Raw genomic sequence first — 11121 nt, 5'->3', positions numbered from 1 at the left:
TTTTAAACAGGTCTCTCTACATAGCCCTGGCTGTCCTGGAACTCATTATGTAGACCAGGCTGGCCTCAAACTCTGAGAGATCAGACTGCTTCTGCCTCCCGAGTGCTAGGATTAAAGAGCTGGGATTAAAGACATGAGACACCACTGCCTGGCCCCAGCTTGTTTGTTACTTTTTGGTTTTGTGGTGTTTTGTTTGTTTATTTATTGGTCCATCTCCCCAGTGCTTTTTGCTTTGAAGATTTTATTTTTGTGTCTCCTGGAGCTGGAGCTACAGGCATTTTCTTGTGAGCCGCCTAATGTAGGTTCTGGAAAACAAACTCTGATCCCCTGAAAGAACAGCAAGTGCTCCTAACTGCTGAGCCCATCTCCCAGGCCCATCATTTTTGTCCTGAGTCCTGGCCACAGCTCTGCTACAAGTTCCTGGCCCTAGCAATTACTCTCACAGTTGCTTTACCGTCAAGCCTCCAGGCAGTTTATTATCAATGTTCAGGCTGGAATGAACCTGTTAAAACAAAAGAGAGTGGAGGACAGGGCTCAGTACTCAGTACTTGCCATGTAAGTGTCAGTCACCAGAACTCACACAGAAAGGCCAAGCAATCCCAGTGCTGGGGAGGCTCGATGAGTGGATCCCTGAAACTCAATGGCTAACCAGCAGAGCCAAGCCTGCTAGAAACAAGGCAGAGAGCTTCCTAAGAAAAAACATCCAAGGTAGTTCTTGGTCATACGCAGGGGCAGGCATATATATGCACGTGCATGTACCCACACAGACATGCATTTAACACCTTATACGTGCACACATGTAGTTATTTTAAATAAAAACAATTGCCAAGATGTGGTGGCCCATACCTTTAATCCCAGCACTCCGGAGGCAGAAGCAGGCAGATCTCTGTGTTAGAAAGCAGCCTGCCTGATCTACGGAGTGAGTTCCAGGATAGCCAGGGCTGTTGCACAGAGAAACCCTGTCTTGAAAAACCAAAAATATAATTATTATTAATAGTAAAAGAGTGACGCATATCTGTAATCTCATCCCAAGAGGCTGGCCACCTTGTGCTTTGCCTCAGCTACATAAGTGAGACCGTGTCTAAAACAAAACAACAAAAAAAAAAATCAAAGCAACAAAACACCTTCTCATACCAGACTTGAGTGTGCCCAGTGCGAGAGGGCTTGCCTCACATCTTCAAGGACCTGGGTTCAGTTCAATCCATCCAGTTATCTTCCAGATTCTAGCTTGTCTTTTCTTGGAATTAGCATTCTTTCCACTTGGTAGCTGAGGGAACCAAGACCCAGACAGCCCCAGTGACTTGCCTGAAGTCCCAGGATGAAGGTAACACATAATGCATAGCCTGCCTTCACTATGGCTTTCCTTGTGTTCCCCGCCCCCGCCCCAAGCTCTTCCCACTTACCCAGGAGGTTACAGCACAAAAACTCAACTGCTCTGGAAGTAAACTGTTCTAGACTTGCTCATCTTGTGACCAAGTCATTGGTGCATTTCCAAGATGCCCCAAGACAGACCAAGAAGGAGCTGAGGGCAGATTCTCTCTGCTCAGCATCAGCATCCAAATTACCTCACTGCCAGGAAAGCCAGAAATGCTTGTCCTTCCAGCTTCCCCTGCAGCCTCCCCTGGCCATGCACAAATGTTCCTGCAGTAGAATTTCCAGCTTGGATGGGAAAGGAATGTATATTGAGGCCACAATAGAAAAAGAATTCAACTTGGCATCAGTCCTGGGGCCATCACATCCCTGGTGAACTCCTGAGTGTCCACACCCAGCCGCTCTCTGACTCCTGGAAGCACTCTCTCAGGATAGGGTGTGTACCGACCAAACTCAAGATGGAGTGAGAGGGGCAGGCAGGATAACCCTTGGGGGCACAGTCCTTCAGCTCTCAGCTTGTCTGCAGTGGGTGGTGGTGGTAAAATCTGGTATAAAGATGAAGCTGTCCCCAAACCCTGGGGGTGAAAGCAGCTGTTACACATGGTTAGAAAACTAAAATGAAAGGAACAAGCATAAGATTATACATCATGTGAGTGGGGTCGAAAGTTTAGTAGGTTGAAAAATATGTTTTTCAGTTTACATCAGATCTAAAACACAGGAGCTTATTCTTTTTTGGGGTGGGGGGAGAGGGAGGGAGGGGACATTGAAACAGGGTTTCTCTGTGTGTAGCCCTTGCTATCCTGGAACTCACTCTGTAGACCAGGCTGGCCTTGAATGAAAATCTGCCTCCTGTAGTGACATTTGGATCCACCACAGGCCCAGGAACAATGATCATAAGACTATGGACTAAAATTCTGAAATCATGAGCAAAAACAAGCCTCCCCCGCTTAAAAATTAGTGTTCTGGCTGGAAATATAGCTTGGTCCTCTGCAGCTCCAACTCCTGTTCCAAGAGATACAGTGCCCTCTTCTGGCCTCTTCAGACACCACGTGTGTGTGTGTGTGTGTGTGTGTGTGTGTGTGTGTGTGTGTGTTGCACAGACATACATGCAGACAACACATAAAATAAATAAATAAATCACAGGGCAGATAGCAGTGGCCCATGCCCTTAACCCCAGCATTCCTGAGGAAGAGGCAGGCAGACCTCCATGAGTTTGAGGCTAGCCTGGTCTACAAAACAAGTTCCAGGACAGCCATGGAGGTTACACAGAGAGACTCTGTCTTAAGAAATTTTTAAAAATAGATAAATTAGCCTGGGTTGTGGTGGCGCACACCTGTAATCACAGCACTCGGGAGGAAGAGGCAGACGGAGCTATGTGAGTTCGAGAACAGCCTGGTCTACAAGAGCTTGTTCCAGGAAACCTGTCTTGAAAAACCAAATAAATAAATAAATAAATAAAGGGGGGTAGTGATCTTATACTCACCCAGTGGGATTACTAATGACCTTTGCAATACACTTTTTTTCTTTTTCTTTTTTTTTTGGGGGGGGGGTTGGAGACAGGGTTTCTCTGTGTAACAGCCCTAGCTGTCCTGGAACTAGCTCTGTAGAGCAGGCTGGCCTTGAACTCACAAAGATCCACCTGCTTCTGCTGGTATTTAAGGCATGCACGCTACCACCGGCCTCACTTTTTTCCTTTCTATAATTTATTATTGTTCTTTTATGTTCATTGGTATTTTGCATATATGTATGTCTGTGTGAGGGTGTCAGAAACCCTGGAACAGGAGTTACAGACAGTTGCAAGCTGCCATGTGTGTCCTCTGGAAGAGCATCCAGTGTTTAACCCTGGAACCATTCATTTCTCCAGCACCAGAATGTATTTCCTGGCAGAAGGAATGGCTCAGCAGTTAAGAGTTACAGGCTGTTGTGAGCAACCTCACACAGGTGCTGGCAATGGATGGAAAGGGAACTCAGATCCTCTGTAAGAGCCATAAGCACCGCTGACCACTGAGTCCTCTCTCTCTCTCTCTCTCTCTCCCTCTCTCTCTCTCTCTCTCCCTCTCCACCCCCTCCAGGGATAAGAAATCAAGCACATCATGAACTGAACGGGGGTGTTTGGGGCCTGTGAGGCATCTCAGGTCTCCACTTGCAGCCTTGACTCTAAACACACCGGGTGCATTTTGTACTTGCATCCCTTAATGCTACACAACACTATTTATTGTATGGGTTAGCCTCCGAGCCAGCCAGGTGACATCTTCAGGCATTCAGCTGAGTTGGGCTTGTTGATTGCTGTCCTTCCTCCTAAGGAGGAATGGGTGTGGTGGGCCGTGGCACTTACACCTGACTTTGGAGCCACACCCTTCAGACAACTGTATGCCATTCTGCCCTAACTGCATGTGAGCTCTAGGAGGGGCTAGATTATATAAATGGGACTAGGGCTCTACCTACACGGCCATGGGAAAGGCATCATCTATGCAGGATGCTGCTGTTTTCTGGTCTCCCTACCCATAACCCCCACCCACGCTCTGTAAGTAACCCTATTAAGTGCATTGGTAAAGTTTGGTGGAATCCCAATTTCGGTTGTCATTGGGACCTTATAGGAGAAGACAAATGTTGTTTCGGCATCTCCCCCACCCCTGCAAATTATCTCCACAAATGCTGACAAATGCTTCGCAAAACATCTCAGCTCCGTCTTAGACCAAGGCGGGTCTCAAACTCACAGAAGTCAGCCTGCCTCTGCCTCCCGAGTGTGCTGGCATTAAGGCATACGTCATCACCACCTGGCTTTGATTTTGTCATGGATTTGAGACATGGTCTCAATATATACCCCAAGCTGATCTGGAACTCATTATGTAGCCCTGGCTGGCTTCAAACTTGCCAGAATCCTCCAGCCTCTGCCTCCCAAGAACTGAGATTAAGGATAAGCGTGAGCCACAAACTTGACAGTCATGTGTGAGGGGGAGGGGGGGGACAGACACTGGATTTAACTGAGTCAGAAATGAGGAACCCATAGGTTAACAACAGTCAGCTGAAATGAACTGTCTTGGTCAACTTCTCACTCGTAGAAGGACTGGTAGCACCCCCTACTGGTGTCACCTGTGTACTACACCCTGCCTAGTTGGAAAACTGGAGGTTATAAAGTTCTAAAAATGGTTATAGCTTCTTGGACTGTGATAGTTTCTCCTGTCTCACTGGCTGAATCACACCTTGTCTTGTCAGGTCACCACCATTTGTCCCTCCCTCCGTCCCTCTCTGCCTCCCTCAATCCCTCCCTCCCTCCTTTTCTTCCTTCCTTTTTGAAATTTGTTATTCTACTGTCATTGGTGTTTTGCCAGCAGGTGTAACATGTACATGCAGTGCCCAGAGAGGCCAGAAGACAGCGATTAACCAATCAATGTGCAATCTCCACCCCCCAGAAGACAGTGATTAACCAATAGCTGTGCAATCTTCCCCCCCAAGACAGTGATTAACCAATAGCTGTGCAATCTTCCCCCCCAAGACAGTGATTAACCAATAGCTGTGCAATCTCCACCCCCCCAGAAGACAGCGATTAACCAATAGCTGTACAATCTTCCCCCCCCCAGAAGACAGTGATTAACCAATAGCTGTGCAATCTCCACCCCCCCCAGAAGACAGTGATTAACCAATAGCTGTGCAATCTCCACCCCCCCAGAAGACAGTGATTAACCAATAGCTGTGCAATCTTCCCCCCCAAGACAGTGATTAACCAATAGCTGTGCAATCTTCCCCCCAAGACAGTGATTAACCAATAGCTGTGCCGTCTCCCTCCCCCCCCAGAAGACAGCGATTAACCAATAGCTGTACAATCTTCCCCCCCAGAAGACAGTGATTAACCAATAGCTGTGCAATCTCCACCCCCCCCAGAAGACAGCCATTAACCAATAGCTGTGCCGTCTCCCTCCCAGAAGACAGTAATTAGCCAATAGCTGTGCAATCCCCCCCAACCTCCCCCCACTTTTGAGACAAAGTCTCACTGCGCATTAATATCTGATCTGGAACTCACTTTGTAGACAAGCGGGCCTCAAACTCACAGAGATAGATCTGCCTGCCTCTGCCATCCAGGGATCAAGGGTATACAGTACGACACCCTGCTTCTTGCGAGGCCTTCACACCCATGTCACCTAACTCCATCTGACAGTGACACAATTCCCCTGGAGCATCAGGAGAGTGGGCATAGTTGAGTCTGCTGAGGTTCTGACCTGGCCCCAGGACTCCATCCATTCCTGCAGAAGCTGGAAGCCAGAAGCTTCCAGCTAACCTGGATTTGATATTAAAGCCGCACTGCACCGTCTTCCCTGCAAACCCATTCTCCCACAGAGATGCTTTGGTGCACCTGCTAGGCTGACTTTAGACTCTAACATCTTGTTTACTGGAGCAGACAGTTTCTCTGACAGTTCAATGTGTCCTTCCTGGCTCCCAATCTCCTCCTAAACTGGGCCCTGACCCTTAGGTATAGCCAGTGTCCTTCAGGAGCCCAGTTCCAGCCCCAGATCTCTCTTCTGCCACCATCAGGGGAACTGTGACCAGTCGCAGAGGTACTAGATTACCTCAAAGCAAAGACACACATTTAACTCCAGCATTCAGAGGTAGGAGGATATCTATAAATTCAAGGCCAGCCTGGTGTACAGACAGAGTTCCAGGACAGCCAGGGCTACACAGAGAAACCCTGTCTCAAAAACAAAAATAAGACTAGACCAGGTATGACAGCACATTTTTAATCCTGGCATTTGGGAGGCAGAAGCAGGTAGACTCTAAGTTTGAGCCCAGTCTGGTCTATACATGGAGGGTGACAGGCAAGGCTAGATGGTAAGACCCTGCCTCAGAAAAAAACTAAATACAGGGCAAGATGGAACACCTGGGAACATATGTCAGTTGGTAAGAGGCTTACTTTGTAGATATAAGGACTGGATCCCCAGCGCAGACAATAAATAAATAAATAAACTGATAGGATGGGGTGTGTTTGTGACCCCAGAGCTGGGATGAGATGTGTGGGGCTCACTGGCAATTATTTGGCAAGCTTCAGCCCTATCAGAGACCCTGGCTCAAAAAACAAACAACTAACCAAGAAACAAAACAACAACAAACAAAACCTAAGGTGACAACACATGTACATGTGTTGGCTATACTGGAACTCACTACTCCGTAGACTAGACCAGGCTGGCCTTGAATTCACGGAGATCTATCTGCCTCCCCAGTTCTGGGATTAAAGGTGGGCTCGGACACCATCCGGCTCTGCCCAGATTCTTAATCCCCAAGAAGTCTTTGGTTAGAGAATGAATGGGAGAGGGTATTTTCCGATCCCAGAGCATAGATCAATGCCCTGAAGTTTTTGGACACTGCCTGAAATGAGGGCCTCCCTCGGAAAGTAGTGCTTCTAAAGATTGGCCTGAAGGTGGCGCCCCTGCTGTTGAACTGAAAAAGCTGGACTAATCTGGAAAATGAGTGAGGATGTCTCCCCCCCGTGGAAAGGGGTGTCACAGGTGAGCTGGACTCTTTCTTCAGGGTCCTGGAAGAAAGCGGACATTACCCACACCTAACAGCACTGTCAGCCCCTGAAAGGGCTCAAAATCACCTTAAAATTTATTTTGAACTCTCCTTGTCTTCAGATCCAAAACAACATGGATTTAAATACTAAACTCCAGTCCCGTGTGGTCCCCAGACCAGTAATCCCCAGCACGAGGAACCTGGGATTTAAGAGCATCCTGGGCTTCATGAGACCCTGTCTCAAAAAACAAACATCAACATTTCCAAATAAATGTTCCAAACCCAGCCTGGAGTTCTTCCATGATAGGGTTTAGGAGCTCTTCTGAGTTGGGCATGGTAGTCCACGACTTTAATCCCAGTCCCAAGAAGACAGAGGCAGGTGGAGCTCTGTGAATTCGAGGCCAGCCTGGTCTACAGAGTAAGTTTCAGGACAGCCGAGCTACATAATGAGAATCTGCCTCAAAAATACAAAAACAAAACACCCCCAAACAACAAAAAATACCCTTTCTAATCCAAATGTGTTCTGAGTGTTTCCAGGCCATAGACACACTATTATCTACAGTAGCAGGGCTGCAGGCAGGGCCAGACTGAGGAGCCAGTCACCTTGTGTCTTATACCCACCCAGTTCCATGGAGCCTGGCTCAGCAGCGCGGTCGGTCAGCTAGGTGATGGCGCTGCAGGCTATCTGAAGGATTATTCATTCATTTCTGCCCACTCTTCTAATCAAGAGCATCTATCTGGGCAAACAGGCCTCGGCAAGGCTGCTGTCAGCCGTGGGATCCCCAGGCTAGTTTTCTAAACTTGGAGAATCTGGGCACTACCCATTGTGTGTGAGGGGTATGTGTCTGGTGTGCTATGTGTGGTGTATGGTACATGTGTGTTTTACATTAAGTCCAGCCTGGACATTCCTGGCCTATAGGGCAATTTACTTTGCATACACTTGCATGTGTGTGCCTGTATGTGGGGAGGGTGGTAAGGTGTGGGTATGTGAAATGTATGTATGATATATGTGTGCTGTGTGGTGTTGTATGTGGGTTGGGGGAGGGAGAAGGGGTAGGAGTGTGGCATGTAAATAGTCTGTGTGTGTGATGTGTGTATGTATGTGGTGGAGGTGTGTATGTGTGGGACTGGGTAATGTTATTGATGTATGGAGCATGTGGTGTGCAAATGACGTGTCTATGGGAAGGGTGTGTATGTGGTATGTGTGTAGCTTTTGAAGTATGTATTGGTAGGTGTGTGCTATGGTGTTGGGTGTTGCATGCTTGTTGCTATATGTTTGAGGCATGACATACATGTGGTATGTACATGGTATATGTATATGGAGGCATGTGGGTCAGAGAATATGTGATGGTGTGATGTGTGTGTGTGTATGTCTGTGTAGCTGTGTATGGTGTGTGCATGTTGTCTATGGTTTGAATGTATGCTGTGTGTAGTATGTGCCTGGTGTGTTACATGTCTGGTGTGTGTTGTTAGGAGATGCACAGTGAGGTAAAGCATACCCCTTGCTTGCAGGCTCAGGGACACACTAGCCAAGACACAGGAAGTCTGCACTTCCCTAGTCCCCCCACTTCCTGTTTGTTTTAGGAAATGAAGAGAAACCTGTGTGGCCCAGCAGGGCTGGCATGTGCATGGCCTGTTTCCTCCCTCGCCTTCCCTCCCCTAAAACAGCACATTCAGTAATGCCAGTAACTGTTTAATAACATTCCGATTTTCTCAGATGTTAGCGTTAAAGCTTCCTGGCTGAGGAAGTGGGCATTTGGGTAAGTAGGGTGATAATAAAATGGTCAAAATTATTCAAGGTGGCTTTGGTTCAGCAGGAAATCAAAATAATTTGTTCTCCTATTATTTCTCGTAAATGACCCACTAGAAAGACCAAATGGAATTTTCTTTCTTTTCTTTTTTCTTCTTTCTTTCTTTTGGTTTTTTGAGACAGGGTTTCTCTGTGTAACAACTCTGGCTATCCTGGGACTCACTCTGTAGACCAGGCTGGCCTCAAACTGAGATCTACCTGCCTCTGCCTCCCAAGTACTGGGATCAAAGATGTGTGCTACCATGCGTGCCCCAAATGTGTTTTTTCAAAACCTGTGCTTACTTCACTCTGTATTAGCCAGTCCCAGACAGGGAGCAAGGAAGGCCAAAAGGAGCTGCTCAATAACGGAAACCCGGTCAGAAGAAAACGTGGGTTGTAGTGGCACATCCCTGTCATGCCTGCATGCAGGAAACAGGCAGGAAGATTAGGAGCTCAAGCTCTCATCAGCATAGCAAGTTTGAGGCAGGCCTGGGCTGTCTGAGAACTTCTTGTCTCAAAAACAAAACAAACAAAACCCCCCACAGGGCTGGAGTGATGGCTCATTCAGTAAAATGCTTGCAACAAAAGCATGGAAACCTGAGTTCAATTCCCAGCACCAACATAAAAAGCTGAGCACAGAGTACTGGGAAGACAGAGCTAGGAGCATCCCTGGGCAGCCAGTCTAGTCAAAGCACCAAGGTCTAGGATCAGCAAGAGATTTCTAGAAATACGATGGAGCCAAGTGTAGTGGTACACTCCTCTAATCCTAGCATTGGAAGGCAGAAGCAGTCTTCTCTGGGAGTTTGAGGCCAACATGGTCTACATAGTAAGAACCTGTCTTTTGTTTGTTTGTTTGGGACAGGATGTCTTGGAACTGATTATCCAGACTCACAGAGATCCACCTGCCTCCGCTTGCAGACTCCTGACATTAGAGAGGTGTGCTGCCATCCCTAGCTGACCCAGCTTTTAAACAAACATAAATAAGTAAGATGGAGAGATTGAGGAAGATCTCTGACATTGACCTCTGACCTCTACACACATGTGCTCACAGATATGCACATATATATGTTATATTTTATGCACATACTATCACAATACAGACACACACACACACAAACTTTCTCCTGGAAACAAAGTTTGCTTTCTACTGCAGGACCAGAGAGGCTGTGAATCTGCATATGGATGCCAGTTGTGGGGAAGGTCAGCAGCTACAAAGGAAGTTTGAGGCCAGCCTGGACTACATCAGGCCTTATCTGGATGAGGGTGATGAAGAGGAGGGGAAAAAAGTCACTGTGAACCTGGGTATAGTAAAACATGCTTAGCACTCAGAAGGCTGAGGGAAGATTATGAGGTCAAAGCCAGCCTGTGCTGCATAGCTAGCTCCAGGCCCTCTGTACTACACAGAACGTTTGTCTCAAACAACAACAACAACAACAACAACACACACACACCAGGGATTACAGGCCTGTGCCTCCATCCCTGCTCTCTCTCTCTCTTTTTTTTTTTTTTTTTTTTTTTTTTTGGTTTTTCCAGACAGAGTTTCTCTGTGTAGCTTTGGAGGGCTGTCCCGGAACTCACTGTAGATCAGGCTGGCCTCAGACTCACAGAGATCAGTCTGCCTCTACCTCCTGAGTGGCAGGGTTAGAGGTGAGCATCTCTACCGCCAGGCCCTAGCCTCTTTTTTAAATTGCAGGTCTGCTGTTGGAAGATCCTCACAGTCATGAGGCAAACACTTCACTGTTATTCCTCACTTTGTGATTGCATTATCCAGAAGGAGGTGTGTGCGTGGGGCGGGGAAGGCTTTTAGATCTGCTTAAGACCTGGCTTAAGATTTAACTTCTGTCTATATGTGTGCACATCTATGTGTAGGTATGTGTAGGAGTTATATGCAGTTGTAGGGCTGAAAGCGGAAGTCAGGTCCTCTGCAAGAGGAGTTATACTTTTTCATTTGTTTGTTTGTTTCTTTTTGAGTCAGAGTTTCTCCGTGTAGCCCTCACTGTCGTGGAACTGACTCTGTGTTAGACCAGGCTGGCCTTGGTGGCCTAGAGCTCACAGAGATCTGCCTGCTTCACAGATATCCAAGGGCTGGAATTAAAGGGTGTGGCTTAATTTTTTTACTTTTTAACTGAAAGAAACCTAGTTCTCGGAGAGCTGAGAAATCATGTCATTCTGTAGTGGTTGTGGCAGTGCGTCCAATCTTGTCACCTTCCATTCTTTTTAGATGTCTACTAAAACACACTTGCACAGGCACACACACACACAATTGTAGCAACTGTTACTAGTTATCCACTAACCTTGGTAAACAGTCACTAGATTTCCAGGTCCCTGCTAAGTTCTTTCTTAGCTTTCTTCCATTTTTTTCCTCAAATAATTCCTGTCTGTTTTCTGCTTTACACATGAGGAAAATGAAGCCAAGAAGACACCTCTGGGCTTGGAGGCTAACGGTGAGTGAAGGGCCT

Source organism: Phodopus roborovskii, unplaced genomic scaffold (genome assembly GCF_943737965.1).
Source record: "Phodopus roborovskii unplaced genomic scaffold, PHOROB, whole genome shotgun sequence".
Classification (NCBI taxonomy): Eukaryota; Metazoa; Chordata; class Mammalia; order Rodentia; family Cricetidae; genus Phodopus; species Phodopus roborovskii.
The sequence above is the reverse complement of the archived record's forward strand: the minus strand, read 5'-3'. Positions refer to the sequence as shown.